Source organism: Miniopterus natalensis, chromosome 3 (assembly GCF_054644295.1).
Source record: "Miniopterus natalensis isolate mMinNat1 chromosome 3, mMinNat1.hap1, whole genome shotgun sequence".
NCBI lineage: Eukaryota > Metazoa > Chordata > Mammalia > Chiroptera > Miniopteridae > Miniopterus > Miniopterus natalensis.
Window position 1 is genome coordinate 54,436,953 of NC_142083.1, and position 17,882 is coordinate 54,454,834.

At 36.3% G+C, this 17,882-nt stretch overlaps 1 long non-coding RNA gene across 1 annotated transcript in view; it reads left to right on the forward strand.

Annotated features, from left to right (window-relative positions):
- LOC148093500 (uncharacterized) overlaps positions 1-17,283 on the forward strand; it is a 132,945-nt gene extending 115,662 nt beyond the window's left edge. The window contains exon 3 of the long non-coding RNA XR_015714217.1: positions 17,062-17,283. This is a non-coding gene — a long non-coding RNA (uncharacterized LOC148093500). The remainder of the gene's footprint in view (positions 1-17,061) is intronic.
- The last annotated feature ends 599 nt before the right edge of the window (positions 17,284-17,882 follow it).

Genomic DNA, 17,882 nt, shown 5'->3' on the forward strand with positions numbered 1-17,882 from the left:
AATGTGATATTAACTATATATAGTCACTATTGTTGCACATTACATCCCTGTGACTAATTTTATAACTGGAAATTTGTACCTTTTGACCCCCTCCACCCATGTCACTCACCTCCTAGCCCCTGCCTCTGACCTCTGACAACTGCCAATCTATTGTCTGTATTTATGAACTTTACATATTGTTAGATTTCACAAATAAGAGAGATCATACAATACTTGTGTTTCGCTGTCTGACTTATTTCACTTAGCGTAATGCCCTCGAGGTCTATCAATGGTATCGAAAAATGGCAAAATTTCATTCTTTTTTATGCCTGAATAGTGTTCCACTGTGTGTGTGTGTGTGTGTGTGCGTGCACACGCCTATGTTTTCTTCTAGAACTTTTATGATTTCAGGCCTTAAATTCAAGTCTTATTGATACAATGATATTATTTGCTTTTTTCCACAATACTGGTTTGTGTAGCTAATGGTGCAAAAACAATGGTAAGTAATATTACTGGCCGCTGAGCAACAATCAAGTCAGTGGCACCAAAGTACACTAGGAATAATTTTATTCTTCACTTTCATGCACTCACAGAAAAAAGAAAAGGCCAGTTTCACTTAAGAATGGTCTTGGTGAAACAGTAAAAAATTAATTTTATTAAATCTTAATGAGTATTTCTGCTTTCAATATTCTATGGGAGAAAATCGGAAGCACACAAAAACATCTGTGCTGTATATTGCAATACAATGGTAATTTGAAAGCAAGCCACTCTGTAAGTTTTGAGTCATATTTTTTTCATAGAACATGATGTTTACTTGATAGAATGACTGATAGATGAACTATAGTTATTCAGATGTGGGTATTTGTTGGCCTTTTTCTAAAAAATATATGATGTAAGCCTTCAACTTCAAGTAAAACAATCAACATTTTACTGTCATAATAACATTTGAGATTTCAATTGAAAATTAGAAATTTTGAAAACTAATATTCACCACTGTTAGTGTGACTGATTCCAGATTCTTAAAGACTATTAACAAGCATGATTTCATAAAATACTACATAATGAAATGTGTCAATATTTGAAAGACATGAATAATACAGTGTGAAACAATATTTTCCAGACAACTCATTGATTGTGTTATAAGATCATTCATGGAGAAAAGATCAATTCAAAGTGCAAAACGACCAATGGATTTTAATGTAACAACATATTGAAAGTTTATTGACATATTTTCAGATTTTACTTTGGAGCTAAACTTTAATAAATACCCCTTAAGATTTGGTGTGGTATTAAAGAAAAATGTCCAAAGTTATCTGAAAAGGTTATTAAAGTACTCCTTCCTTTTCCAACTCATGTCTGTGTGAGACTAGATTTTTTTTTTAGATACATCAACTAAAACAATATTGCTTTGAATGCACAGCAGATATAAGGATCCAGCTGTCTTATTATGCCAGACATTGAAAAAATTTACAAAACTGGCTTCCGACCACTTTGGTGGCATAGACAAATGCAGTGCTCGAATCCTCCCACAACTATATCACAATTACAACTAAACTGCAGAACGGCCATCATTCAGAATGGCCTGAAACCTAGGTGAACTGAAGTCCTGCAGCTAAAGATATAAAGAAGAAGCCACATCTAGACTGGTAGGAAGGGTGGAGACGCAAAATGGGCTGGTCCCACACCCACGTGTGGTGGATAAAAATTGGGAGGGGTATCTTGGCTGCAGAGATACCCCCTCCTGAGGAGTGAGGGGTCCCAGCCCCACACCAGGTCTCCAGTCCAGGTTCCAGTGTCAGGAATAGAAGTCCCCATAACTTCTGGTTGTAAAAACCAGTGGGGATTGTGTCTGAGTAAGGCAGGGGCTGCTGGAGTCCCAGGTGTTTCTCTTAAAGGGCCCACACTCAGACTTAATTAAACTCACTCCCTCTGAGCTCCAACGCTAGGCCAGCAGCTCAAAGGGCACCAGGGACGTAGGGGAGGAACTGAATTGCCTGGCATCAGGACAAGGGTTGGAGGGGCAGCTTTCTCACAGACAGAAGTGCTGGGAGAAGCCATTGTTCCTTTGATGAGCACTATTGCAACAGAGCAGCAGACTCTGAGACCCCATCAACCTGGCTCATACTCTTTGTCCCACCCTGGTGATTCCCTGAGGCCTGGCCCCACCCAACTTTCAGGCCCACCCAAGCTGTATCCAGTGGCTTTTCCATAGGAATGGCCTGTCTTGGCTCATGCTTCAGACTTTCCTAAAATCTCTCAAATAAGCAGCATCTAGCCTTGTATGCTCCATACCGTTAGCTAAGTGGCCCCAGGCCTGGCACTAATGTCAGCAGACCTTGGTTCACAATTGGACATTCCTGGGCACCTCCAAGCCCAGCACAAGTAGTACCCATGTGCAGATCACTCTGTAGTTAATATAGGAGGCCCCAGGCAGAACACAGGCAATGGCTGTGTTCCAGGAGGCCCCAGAGCGAGTGTACCCAATAGACAGTTTCAGGCCATGTCGAAGCACCACCCAACCACTGCCACAAGCAACACACTCAAGGGGTGAACTCAGTGGGCACCGGAGCCCCACTGAAGTAAGTCCTGCACCCTGGGGTGGACCCCTGCAATGCTGATCCTCCACAGTGGTTACAGCAAGCCCTTGCAGATGATCAGCCTGGGGCATAAATCCCTCCCACTGACGTACCAACAGGAATCAAGGCTCAACTACAACAGGAGGGTGTACCCAACCCACGTGGGCGGGGACATACCTGGAGTGCCCAGCTCAGGTGAACAGGGAAGCTGCACCACTTGACCCTACAGGATACCTACTACATTAAGCCACTCTACAAAAACTGTAAAATAATGCCACACCTTTCCCTAATTTTTCTTTAATTTGGAAAATATATTTCATAACATTTTATCTTTTCATAAAAATATATTTCTATAGTGGCTTTGTAATTTATATTTTAAATTACTTAAAATTAATAATTTTTAAAAATCTACATTAATTTCTAACATGGCAAATCTGAAGGGGGAAAAATGAAGCAAAGTTCTTTGTGTTCTCAATAATTTTTAACAGTGTAATGGGGCCCAAGACCAAATAGTTTAAGGATAATGGCTCTAAGTCTATACTTTCATCATATGTATGTACTCTCACTGATTAAGTATAACAACCTCCTCAAGTAGTCTCCCTGTCTCCATCCTCAGTCTACTTCATCCAGGCTATTTTCAGACTAGCATTTCTTATTCATACATCAGATACAACACTTACCAGTAAGACACCTTGCAACAATAGCTTCGGTTCCTGTTGGGAAAAACTCTAACTCTGTGACAAAGCTGAAAAGGTCATCTTGATTTAGTGCCTGACTACCTCTAATATTCACTGAAACTCCCCTCCTCTCCCCGCTGTACAGAATGGCCAGCCAAATGCTTCCATACCTTTCTTTCTTGACCTTGCAGCTGTTTACTTGAAATATCCTTTTTGTTCATCCTCCAATCTATACACCTCACCACAGGCCTTCACCTTCTCCATTTCAGGGCTTTGGAAAGTACCATCTCCAGGAAGTCTTTTTTGCTGTTTCAACACCTGTGGAGAAAAATGACCCTTCTTTCTTTTGTGCCTTTTTTGCTCACTATATGTTTCTGTCATGTTATCTCTACCACTGCATATGAGCACACAGGTAATAGGTTCCTCATAACTTGGGGAGGAACAAAACTTTGCCATTGATATTGTCATGGATGAACTGTGGTTTTCAGCTGCTACTGTTCTTTTCTATCTGGATATATAGGTATTTAGATATTGTCTTTAAACCATAAAGCTGCCCTGTTTTTGCCATAGCCTACTCTGTAAACCACAGTTCTGCGTTGCCATCTGGCTCCCTTTTAGACTCTGTGTAATGTTCAGCATATTTTTAAAGATAAACACTTCTCAAGCTTTCCAATGCCTTTGGTCAAATTCCAGGGTGCTGAAATAATTGCTCCTTTCCACTTGGTATAGCCTTGTTGTTGCTTTTAGGGAGAGTATTTACTGATCTCACTTGGTCATAGCCCAAAGTCCCACCCTGATATTTATTTTCAAGTGATTTCTTACTGAGTTATCTTTTTAACATTGAAGAAATCCTCAAGTGTGTGTAGGTCATGGCTAAGTTAATTCTATCACTGTATGTAATCATTATATGCTACTTTTATATGTTAGTGCAGATCCTGACAGGGCATGTTTGGGTGCTCTCTCAGAGCCTTGAATTGTGGCATGTCTTCTCTAATGAGCACTGTAAAAGGTGTGCTAAGCTTCAGAGTATGGTTAAGGTAAATTGTATCATGATTTGAATATGTCAACACATTAGGTCAGAGACAAACTGAAAGGAGTTCAGAATAACAATAAAACTTACAGAGAGACTGAAAAGGGAGTTTTGCAAGGAAAATTGGCTGAGTCATATTAATTAAGAAATGCATGGAGGAAATAAATCATAATTTCTTTTAATAAGTAAAGTAGAGGTTTCCTAAATCAGAACGCCCATTTCTCTTGTGCTATTATGTGACAAATACAATTTGATAGTCCAAGCATGTATTTTTGGTGTATCTGGCATCAACCCACTCTTGAAATACTAAAACTCATACATTACGTACCTACACATCTTCCACACAGGATGTTATAGAAAGAGCAAAAAACAGTACTGCTGTTTGAAAGTCTATTGTGAGAATGAGAGAGGATTTCAGGTCTAGATTTCCCCATAGAAAGAGTAAAAGACTGCTTCAGGCAAATGTCATATAAGGTTATGATAGGACTCAAAGATTTTATTTAGAAAAAAGGGTGCTCCTCTAGATCTAAGTCAAAGCTAGGCTAAGCCACATCCTCTGTCCCACGTAGAGCAGGCCTCTTTGTGGAATTTACTGAATATTTTCCTAGCCTCATTGATCAAGCTCAGGCTGTGCCTCGATCCTCATCGTTTTTCCAGGTTTTCCATAAACCCTGGTGATTTACAGGGATGACAGTGGAAACTCTCCTCACTACTGTGTTCTAAACCACCTGAGAACCGATGACGGTTCAATGACTGATTTTACTACAGAAACAACAGTGGACGGGAGGCTGCTGCTTGAAGCTGAGCCTTTCTTTCTCTGTATGGAATTGATGAAGCCATCCTGCAAGGGAGGAATGAACAGCTGGGGGGATACAGACCCCACTCGTTCCCAAGTAAGAACAAGGCCTTAGCCTAGGCTGTCTAGTGAAGGGGGAGAGTCATCAGAGCTACATATGAAGTAATGACAAGTAGCGTGAGCAAGAGGAGTGAGGGCTAGAATGAAAGCAAGAGAACAACAGAAAGACAGAGATGGGGGAGATGGGGAGATAGATAGGTAAGTAGGCAGGTAGATGATAGATAGATGATAGATGATAAATAGATGATAGATGATAGATTAGATAGATGATTGATAGATGATAGATGATAAATTGATAGATGATAGATAGATGATAGATAGATGATGATGATAGATGATAGATAGATAGATAGATAGATAGATAGATAGATAGATAGATAGATGATAGATAGATAGATAGATAGATAGATAGATAGATAGATGATAGATAGATAGATAGATAGATAGATAGATAGATAGATAGATGATAGATAGATAGATAGATAGATAGATAGATAGATAGATGATAGATAGATAGATAGATGATAGATAGATAGATAGATAGATAGATAGATAGATAGATAGATAGATAGATGATAGATAGATGATACATAGATGATACATAGATGATACATAGATGATACATAGATAGACAGATAGATAGATTAAAAGGGAGAAGAGGAGGAGAGATGTTGGGCCTTACTGAACTGTGACTGTGCACACATTATACAAGTCTAAATAGTGTAAGCGTAGACAGTAGTAATCAGTTCAACAAATTTTCCAGTATATTAACTTTTCTCTTGGAGATGGGTAGAAATTATACCCATTTGCTGGGCAAGGAACTAAACATCTTTTCTCTCTCTTCAGGAGCCTGAGCAAAGGGTAAAGGCACAGAAGTGAAGTCCATCTATCCCTGGGTGAAAGCAAGAACAACTCTTAGCTTAGGGTCCTACAGAAGTTTGCTATCACTGAAGGGTGAGCTAATATTATTTCCCAAGATGCCTCATACATACAAGACATAGATATCATTCCATAACGGTTGCAGGGTGGCTGAAACAGCTTCACCCTTGAGGACCAGGCTCACAGGGCCCATCTGAGACTGAGGTTAAACCCAAAGAATGGAGATCTCCCTGAGCCCACTAGGACCTTACCATCAAGGAACAAGCAATAGGAATTTACTGCTGGGGTCAGGGCAAAACTGAGGAGAGCTATTCTGTGTGACTCAGGCATGAAGGGACTGCTACTGTTAGGGAAGCAGAAATGCTGAGAAAAGCCCTCAGGCACCACAGACACAAGGGGTAAAGGGGAATAGTGGCTCACCACGGGAAGAATCTGGAGTCTGAGCAAATGAAAGCAACAAAACCCCAACCCATCACAAGGCCCAAATAGGTTGATTCAATGCCACAAGGTAGCAGACTGATTGAAAAGAAGGGGAGCACATTTTTGTGTGAAAATTGATTTGAAAAACAAACATAAAAATAAGGAAGACTTAATTCTTTATTCCATAAAATTTCTAAGGGTACCCCTTTCAGGTAACTTTGCAGTCATTCTGATGAGTATTTTCATAGCAGAGATGTTAATTACATATACTAAAAAATTTAAAATTGTCTATTCTATAGTATAATGTTTGTTGACCAATATTTCTTTCTCTGTTTTTATAGTAACTTTGAAGTGTGATGTTTTGTTTCTGGTAGCACTTTCTATTACATAATCTATGCAAATTCTTAAAAGAGTGCCTGGTATATAGTAAGGTTTCATAAATGGTAGCTATCTACCCTTTATAGTGTTTTATAACATTCTTTTTTGAGAGAGAGGAGAGGAGAGGAGAGGAGAGGAGAGGAGAGGAGAGGAGAGGAGAGGAGAGGAGAGGAGAGGAGAGGAGAGGAGAGGAGAGGAGAGGAGAGGAGAGGAGAGGAGAGGAGAGGAGAGGAGAGGGGAGGGGAGGGGAGGGGAGGGGAGGGGAGGGGAGGGGAGGGGAGGGGAGGGGAGGGGAGGGGAGGGGACAGAGGTTGGAAGAGAGAGAAAAAGAGAAACCTATCTGTCATTTCACTTATTTATGCACTCATTGGTTTCTTCTTGCATATGCCTTGACTGGAGATCGAACCTGCAACCTTGGTGTATCGGGATGATGTTCTAACCAACTGAGCTACCCAGCCAGGGTCTACCTTATCAATTACTCTTTATTATATCTTTTATTTCAGTTACTCTTTATTATACCTTATAATCAATGTGTTGATTGTATATGACTGTGTCCAATTCTATGTGGACAGCGCCCCATCCAGTTTTACCACTGTTGTATCCCCAGCACCTAACACAGCACCTCACACATACAGAGCACTCAACTGCAAGGGGCGAGTGCAAGAATGCATAACTATACTGCTGATAACAAAACCTCAACAATAATTGATCTCGTCTTATGAAACTGGGTGTATCATCTTAAATTCTCAATATAATGTGAAATCAGTAGTAAATATATAGAGCTTTGCATAACATCTCTGTTATGTTAAAAGTGTATGACTAGGAACGCATGCTTTTACCAAGATGGTATAGCCACCTTTCTCCCAGGTCCTCCCCCTTACACCTAAAAATCATGGGACACACAACAAACAAGCACAGGAAGTCCCTCAAAGGTAGAGAGAAGAAAGAAGGTGGGCTTCCCAGGGACTGCCATTGCCTCCCATTTACACAGAACAGAGCACTGGGTAGCATTCAACCTGGAACTTCCAACTGCACAAAAACAACATTTCCTGGAGAAAATGTTTCCTTCTTGCCAGAGGACCAAAGCAAAACATCTTTTTGACGATACCCATCCTACTCCAACATAATATCAACAGAAAAACAACCCCTCTTCTTGACAGGAGAAAAACCTTCAAGATCTGGGGCTAGGCAAAGATTTCTTAGACTTGACACAAAAAAAACACAATCCAGAGATGGAAGAACAAATAAACTAGGCTTATAAAACTTGAAACATTGGTTTTGTGAAAGGCCCTTTGAAGAGAATGAAAAGACAAGCTACAATCTGGTAGAAAATGTTTGCAAGCCACAGATCCAGCAGAGGACTAGTATCCAGAGTATGTAAAGTACTCTCAAAACTCATCATTTATAAAATAATGAATTCATTTAGAAAATGGGCAAAACACGTGAACAGATGTTTCACCAAAAATAATATACAGATAAATAGTAAGCACATACAGGTGTTCCACATTAGACACGGGGAAATGCAAATCAAAGCTTCTTGGTTAGTGCGTTCAAATCATTTGCCCGCTTTTAATTCCCTGTTCCATTTCTTTATTGCTGCATTGTGAGAGATTTGGGATTTTCCTTGTTTTGTTTTCTATCCTGAAAACAAGACCTTGATCATATATGGTTTGCAACTATTTTCTCTCAGTCTGTGGCTTGTCTTTTCATTTACTTTAGTCTTTTAAAGAACAAAAGTTTTTAATTTTTCTATAGTCCAATTTATCATTTTTTCTTCATAAATTGTTTTTGAAGTTGTAGTTTGAGAATTCTTGACAATATCCCAAGGATTTGTTTCTATTTTTTGTTAGAGATTTCCTATATGTTAAGTCTTGGATTAAGTCTATTTTGTAGACTCTTCCCCAGAAGATAATCATTTCCCTTTGAATCTTAATAAATATATAAAACAATCTAAACCTTTGAATGCAATACACACCCCTTGTACCATAAGGAAAAAAATTACTTTTTGTACTGAAACACCAGGTTCTCCTTCATTACCTTTAGCAAACAATTTCATTATTTGCTTACTAGCATCATTAGATTTTCTAAACATAAATCAGGTTGGGATTTCTCTGCTCAACATTTGAAAGTCTCTTATAGCCACATTGTATTGATATTCATCATCCTAAAACACATTGAGTGTTTAAGACAAACGTAACTGCGGTGTCATGATGTATGCACATTAATTGAGTTTCATGATGTATGCACATTAATTTTGTTGCCCTATGTTAATAGTTTCCTTACTATAATGCAGCTGAATTAAAACTGGTTCTCTCCTGGGGTATCTTTTTTTCTACCATGTCACAGAGCACTGAGGCAAATTCTAGGTTTCCTAGACTTAGGACTTTCCTATGATATGTATTTCAGGGAAATAAGCTCAGGAATTCAAGCATGCTCAGTTGCCCAAAGCTATCTGGCAGCCAGAAGTAGACAGATAAAAGAGCATGTTGTGAAGATTGACTTTTATTCCAATTCATATTTCTGAGGCATGCGTTTTTTTTGATGAAGCTGGGGTCTTAATCCTGAAAGGCACCTCTTGTACTCTCTGCAGTGAAATCTTTGCTATTTTTCTCTCTGAGGGCTGATGTGCTATCTGAGCCGGGCTGATGAGTGAAGTACTATAAGAAAAAGGCACACAGTGCAATATGAAGATCATGTATCATAGAAATGCACACTTGAAACCTGTATAATCTTATTAACCAGTGTCACCCCAATAAATTTAATAAAAAGAAAGAAAAATTTAAAATAATAAAAAGCATCTGGTATATTTTTACCACTACCAAAAAAAATAATGTATGAAATAAATGGTATAACATCGAGCAGAGTTCATTACCAACAACAGAGGCTTTGAAGACCAGCAGTCCATAAAAGATTTAGTGACTAAAGTTAGTGACAAAATAAATTTAGTGCATGGTAAGCCTTCTTTCTGAAGTCTTTATTTCACTTGACTCTTCTAATAAAACCTTTAATCAAAGTGTTGATTTGGGCCTATTTCTTTTGTTTCCCCTCTCCATAATTCCATTAAACAAATGTTTTTTGATAGGCAGCAGATTGCAGACTAGAAAAGTATAAGGACTCTAGAGACTAATTAGAGGATGGTGACGTTTTCTGGGAGAAGGGAATTGAGTTTGAACTTCACAAGGACAGGTTCTGGAAAAACTCCCACATGTGTTGGCAGGAAAGAGGACATTCTAGGAAAAGAAAACAGGCCAGAGACTTGAAAAGTTCTGAAAATTTTCCATTATCCTAAATTATAAATTATCATAGATTTTTGTAGCTCATATCCCTGGAGTTGGCCGAAGTGACTCTAGGTCATGGAAACAAAGGGAGGCAGATTGTGATTCATAAAACTATACTGAACTAAAACTAAAATCTCATAATCCATAGTCTCTCCAAATCATTTTATTTTACATATAAGAAAGCAGCACAAAGCCACATGTATGAACACAGAGATCCTAAAGAGAACAGAAGGACTGTGTGCTATACATTCCACGGTTAGTCCACATTTATAGCTGAGCTAGAATTCCAGGGCAGAAGATCCATTTTCCAGGAATTCTTAAGAAAGGGAAAATAAAAGTCCTCTCAAGGTCAAGTGCCATGGTGAGAACAACAAGGAAAAACTAATTTCCCATTTTACATAAGGATAATTATATTTTATAAAACACACAGTTCAAAACACTACAATTCCACCATTGTACACAAAATAAATAATGATCTGCTGACTAAATTAAAACTACTCATTATACTGAGAAAATACATTTCTGAATGTAATGAGAGAAATGAATTTATTATCCATCTTTTCAAATACACTCATTATCCATCTTGTGAGAGACGATACAGAGAGGGATACTTTTTAATGAAGGTTAACGATGGAAGAATACTTCACAACTAAAGATCGGAAACTAAAAGAATTCTCCTAAGTTCAAAAAAATTTACTTTCACCTACATATATGACTCAGGAAATGTTATAATGTAAACATAATGAGGGTTTTTTTTCTGGTGGGGGCTCTACATTAAGCATTTCAAAAGAATCAAATGCTCAACTCCATCCAATAAAATATCTGATTTTATTTCCTTCCAGATTTGGCTAGTAATGGGACTAAATTGATCTTCATCAGATCACATGCAATCCTTGCTGCTCAGAGTTTCCCTTTCCAACTGCAGGTCTTATTTTGCAGTTATGAAAATGGTAGTAGAAGCAAGGAAAAGTTTAAATCATGCTTTCTTACAAATTGTGCAGAAAATATAAAATATTGGCTTTGAACGGTAAACATTCTGCTATATAGCCAGCTCTGTTGAAAGGAGTGTTTAGGTTTAACATATATTCCAGTTAATTCAAAAAACAATCAATAATAAATATATGCTGAACTGTTAAAAAACATTCAGGGATCTCTCATTTTCTATGTTTTTAAAATTTAAAAATTCAGAAACTTATCTATCTTAATCTCACTTAGGGCTGCAAAAACAACGCATTGGAAGACCTTCTTAACAAATAGTTTATTTTCTTGCCATTTTCAGTTATAAATTTTTTAAATTAAATATAAAATAAATCACTACTGCTGTGTGAATTAGGCATAGTGCTGTTTAAAATCCAAAATACATTTTCCCAGTGCATTAGAAATGCAAAGGCTGAAGGATTTACTATGTGTCTGTTTAATCTCCTAGCTTTACTTCCTTACCCTTAATAATATTGTCTTTGATATGTAATTTTCATTCTGTGAGAATTTGATACTGGCACCTGAACTTATATTTCCAACTGGGTTGGGTTCAAATTATAAGAAAACTATAACACTACGTTTAGTATAATTAGCAAAAAGTTAAGCAAGCTCAGATGACATTTATTATACCAAATCTTACATAAAATAAGTGCTCTAATTAGTTGAATTGATTGCTTTATTTATTCAGAAAGGAATACTCCCAGAGGTTTAATTACAGTGTAAAACTAAGTATTTTCATATTTATGCCATGTCAGGAAAGGTGAACCTATCTTAATTCAAATATCATCCATTTACCATGTGCATATATTGACTCATAGAGAAGTCTCTATGCATATATGAGCCTCAAATGTGTTAGCTCAGAAAAGAAGCTATTTATAGCTGACACCTACATTCATGATTAAGATTATTTATGAAAGGGTTGATTTTGTCACCAGCTGTAGGAAAAAGGTATAAATGAACTAACCCAGTTAATATCACAGTTATTTCTCCCTCCAGTGATGACTTTTTTCTTAGCTATCTTGTGGCCTTCAAAGTTACTGCTAATATTTATTAGCTGTCTTCTTGTCTCCTTGAGCTCTCCCAGACTTGATTCAAGCCTATATGAATCCAAGGAAGTATCTCTATGCTTTCCTATCCCATTAGACACGCTTTACTCACAGTAATAGTATCCAATTTAGCAATGCAGCAACTGGGGAGGTAAGTTATTGCCCAATGAAACATTCAACTTATTATTTTCCTCTTCATTCACTCTGTTCTGCCATGTGTTTTATTTCATTCATTTGTCTTGTTTTATATATTTATTACCTTATAATCTTTGTTCAAAACTGATATAAAATTGTAATTAACAGTTATATAATTAAATCTTCCTGGAATAGTCCATGACCAAAATGGGGTAAAATACTGTGATGTACTTCGGATTTACATAGTTAACCACTGATTTGTCTGCGAAGAAGCCTTCCTGACTAAAGTTGGTTTTCAGATAAATTTAAATGTCTCTGTTAGTCTTTCTAATAGTCCTATGTACACCTTTTTCATAGAAACTAATAACTATTTTGCATCAGTCAAAAAAATTGTAACTTCGTTGGAAGGTTTCTGGGACAAACCACAGCAAAATCAGTTGAAAATATATAGGATGGGAAAGATTTTTTTAAGTTGTTCTAGATCTTAGAAGATAGATGTTTCCCTTCTTTATAATTTGAGTTTTTAAATGTTCTTTTGAAAACACTTCCTTTTGTCTCTGATTAAACAAAAATACAGTTAGAAGAGTGAAATAATTATTTCAGAGATATTTCTTCAAAAGTTATATCTAAGCCCTGGCTGGTGAGGCTCAGTTGGTTACAGTGTCAGCCGGGCACCAAAGAGTCGTGGGTTCAATTCCTGATCAGGGCACATACCCAGGTTGTGGGTTTGATCCCCGGTTGGGGCATGAACAGGAGGCAACCAATCGATGTTTCTCTCTCACATCTATGTTTTTCTCTCTCTCCCCCCCTTCAAATTCTCTAGAATCAATTTAAAAAAACATATCATAAGGTGAGGATTTTTTTTAAAGTTGTATCTAAAATAATCCAGCATTAAGCAGTAAATCAAAGGATGAATGCTTAGAAATTACAAGTTGAAATCCTAATTATGATGCCTTGCACTGAAAACATGCCAGTTTGTGTGAAACTAATTAGTCTTCTCTAATGGAAAACATTATCACTGAGTCTACATGGTTATGGAAGATAAAATGGAAATCAATTGCATATTTTCTGACATTTATATTCCTAAATTATAAAACATAGTTGTTTTTTTGTTTTTGTAGGTAATTGACTTGCAATTTTTATAAAGTTATTAAAATATATTCTTGCTTTGAAATATTGTCATAATCCATATTCCAGCAACATCTTTATTTCAAAGGCTTCAGAATGTGTTACAGTTTTAACCCATTAGTTATCTGCAAGGAAATATTTCCTTTTACTAAAAGGGAAACAGTTTAAGGATAAAATAATAAAATATTTTGTCACACTTTCTTATGAATGGCAACAATCTTTTTATTATAAAGTCAATATAAATATTTCAGAAATATCTAAAATGGGGAGGTACACCCATAGCTGCATAGCAATGTGAAATGATGCTATAAAGTCATTGTTATTGAAACTCTTCTGTGATTTTTATGTAGCTGCATATCACATTTGAATTACATTTGACATTTTCAAATATGAAATGTTAAGAAACAAAAAGAACTGAGAGGTGACCATCTATTCAAAGAGAACAAATATTTCTTTTGCATTTACTCTACTCATTCCGTGAATGTCCTGGGTGGCTCTGTCCCACATAATCAAGACTCAGGCTGATGGAGGCCACATATCCTAGTATTTTTATCTGGAACATGAGGTCATCTAGTTCACTGCAACATGGGAAGAAAAGAGAGACTCCCATAGCTAAAAGCTTTATCCCAGAAGTAAAGCTCACCACTTCTCACAACCTATTAGACAAAATTAATTATCTGTTTCTGGCTTACTATCAAGAAACAGAAAAATATATTCTTCTCTATGGATCCAGAAGGAGAGAAAATTTAGATATTAGTGAACACTCGTGTTTTCCATTGCACAAAAATAGAAGGATTTCTGTTATATTTTAGTGGATTAATTAGTATTCTATATCTTAAAAACATTTAACCAGGTCCAAGTAATCAAATTTTAATTAAATTGCTTTGTTTTAATGCATGCATTTTTTTCAATATTTTAAGTACTATTTCTTCTTTTATAAAACAATATTATTGGTAGATATTTCTATTTGAATCTGTTATTTCAAACAGGTTGTTCATCTTAAGTTGTTGCTCTTCATTTGTATTTTGGAAAGGACAATCCTTATTGTAAGTCTAAATCAGTAAAAAAAATCATTTCAGTGTACTATCATATCAAAAGAAACTTAATAGAAAGAAAAGGCTCAGCATAAATATTTCATTTACTCATTTTAAAAAATAATGAAAAACTAAATGAAAAGAATAAGGAGTCATGTAAATTATGACTCTACTGGAGAAATCCTAGTCAGCTACTAAAATTATAATAATGAAAACTTAGTGGGGAACATAGAACTTATTTAGAGTTCATAAGTTGGAACTAGTGGCAGTTCTATTCATTATTTTATTGGACACATCAAAAGATATATATTTACCTCAAATTTTACTGGAGTCATGATATGTCTCTTTATTATTTAAAAGAATTCAGGATGAAACAGCTGTGCCTTGTCAAAAAAAAAAAAAAAAGGCTTGAATACTCAAACAATATGTATTATGATGTAATCTAGATACTTTCATGGTAATGCATGTGTCTGAGAGAAATTTGAAGAGTCACATACATAAATAATAGATTAAATAATGCTGTAAATAACCTATCTATAAATGTCCAAAAGAAGAAAATATAAACCTGACAAGCAGTGTAGAATTTAATTATTTTTTGTTCTTTAGAGTAGCCTGTCAATGATATTACAAAGCAGACAAGACTCTAACTCAGCAGAACTAACACAAGCTGACTGGCACAAACATCCATAATACACAAAAAACCCTCTAGACAGATTTATGTAATAGCTCAGATGTCTACTGGGTGCGTCCTCAGCTTTTATCTTCTGTACACTATATGCTAGAACACAGATCCACTATTATATTTCCAATTCAACAAACAAACCACAGGAAACTCAGGGTTCATTTTTTTAAAAATATAAGCTAATAAGAGAACAAAATTAAGCAAACCAAAGAGTCATATGATTTTAGACGGTAGTATCTGTAGAGTTGCAAATGCAGCTAGTAAATATAAGGAGGGGTAAATCTTTTTAGACAGAGTGATGCAGGTGAACCTCAGGAATTTCTGGACATTTGGTGCTTTTCTTTGATGTGTGGACTCCTGCAAAACCTCTCTGAAGCAACAAATTTAAGATCCTGGCTACTGAAGTGCATTGATCTGGGTCACACTCCTGGTAAATGTTTGCACACATTTATCACTGTAGTTGATATAGTTAACATTCAAGTTCCTTCTCCAAACTTGGCTGCAATTCTGTTCAGCAGACTTCATTCCACTCCCTCATTCTAATCTAATTGTTCTCCTTAGCCAAACTTATTCGAAAGGAAATTACTCCCTAGTTAATCTCTTCTGAGGTAAGTCTAGTTGGGCTCTATTGTATCTCCTCATGAAACTCATTATTAGGGACTCTAAGAGGATCTATGCAGAGGAAGGAAATGAGTTCAGAAAAGTGCCAGAGGAAGGTTGAGGTCTAACAGAGTGGCCTTCAGCAAGGACACCATCACCTGGGTGCTTGAAGAAATGAGGAATCCAGGTTCTACCCGAGACCTTCTAAATTAAAATCTTCACTTGAACCAGTTCCTAGGAGATACCACTGCCTAGTAAACACTGAATGGCATAGGCACAAAATACAGGGATGTGCAGTCAGCCTTCTGCTAGAAAGCCATTGGAGTAAAATGAATATATAATAGTATGAAGATATTCTTTGTGTGAATATAGACAGAAACATATCAACATGAAAGATAATTAGGAATGTGAGGGTGGGAGGTTTTCATATATATGTGAAAGGGAAAGCAAATAGTAACCATTGGACAGAGATCATTGTAGTAAGTATATTTTAACTAATATAATATTATTAAATAAACAAGTTTAGGTATTTCTTATCTAATCAAATGAGTAGGTAGCTACAGAGCATTATGTACATATGTATGAATGTATGCAAGTATGTATATATGCATAGAGTTAACAAGTTACTTTTATAACTATTTAAGAATTCACTGAAGATATTAAATCACTTGATCCACAAATGCATGTGTCTTAAGAATGATGGCATTCTCTTACATAACTATAGTACAATTATAAAAACCTGAAAAATTAATATTGATACAATGCCATTGTCTAATCCATGTTCCATATAGTTTTCACATAATGCTGCAAAATGTCTGTTTTAATAACTATTTTTCCCAGTCTAAAATCCCACCCAGTGTTATGCATTAAATGTAGTTGTCATCTTTCTTTAGTCTGTTTTATTTGGAATAGTCTCTTACCCTTTTTAAAATAACCTTAATAGTTTTAAAAGTACAGACTAATTATTGTATTGAATGTACCTCAGTTTGGGCTTAAGTAATATTTCCTCTTGTTTAGAGTCAGGTTGTCTGGCAGAAATTTGGAGAAGTGGCGTTGCCTCTTTGTCAGTACATAACACCAGGAAACATGTAGACTTATTGGCTTGTCCCAAGATTAGTGGGCCCCCCAATCTCATCACCATGAAGTTACTACTTTTCCCTTTGTGATTACATGGGACTGGTAGGAGATACTTTACAACTGTGTACACACCCTGTTCATCATTAAATATTCACCCACTAATTACAGCGTCAAGATTATTCTTGCTTTAATTAATTATTGTATTGACAGTTGCCAAGCAGTGACTTTTCTATATTTGACAAGATGTGGCTTTGTTCTAGAAAAGAGCTATTATTACATTTCATTTTGATATTCCTTCTCTTTCTCAGGTGCTACCAGGAGGCAGATTCTGCAATCAGAAAACACCATCATTACTATACTGTCATCGTAAGAGCTCAGCCCTGACATGTGATGCTTTTTTTTAGCTTCTATCATTTAATTGCTCTGTAACTTTGGATAAGTGACTTACTTGCTAAGCTCCAGTCTTCCTTTCAAATTGGAAATTATGTTAACTCTATGGCGTTTTATGTGATCAAGTAGTGTCTATAAAATATTTAACATTAGCATACCTGCCAGGTAGAAAGCAGAATGTAAGGATGTTCATGTATATCCCGGAGGATTTTATTGATGGCTCCTAACGTAGGAAGATAACTAAGACAGCCAGATTCTAGGGGGTAATTAGAGTCCCATACTTTTCTCAAAAAGATCCATGTCTTTATAAGATGAAATTGTGAATTTTGGCCACTATAATAGCAAAACCCAACACATTAGGCAGGAATCATGTACACATAAAACTCCCAATGTCACCTACTGACTCAAGCACATAATAGCTTTGTGACATTGGCCAACTTACCCTCCCTCTCTAGGTGTCAGTTGTCTCATATAAAATTTGCGTGTGAATTGTTAGCATGCACTTGCCATGTTGTGACTACACAATAAATACGATTGTTGCTAATATCTGTAATACAGCTAAAGATTCTTTTCCTAAAATCAGTCTCTTTGACAAAAAAATTTAAGAAGTTTTTGTGTTTCATTCTCAAGTGTGATTTTATTTCATATTGAGTTTGGCACTTTTCTTAGTAAAATAAATGTGATTTCATAATCATAAAATAAATAGTATTTTAGGCATATGCTTTTGCTCCCAACTTCT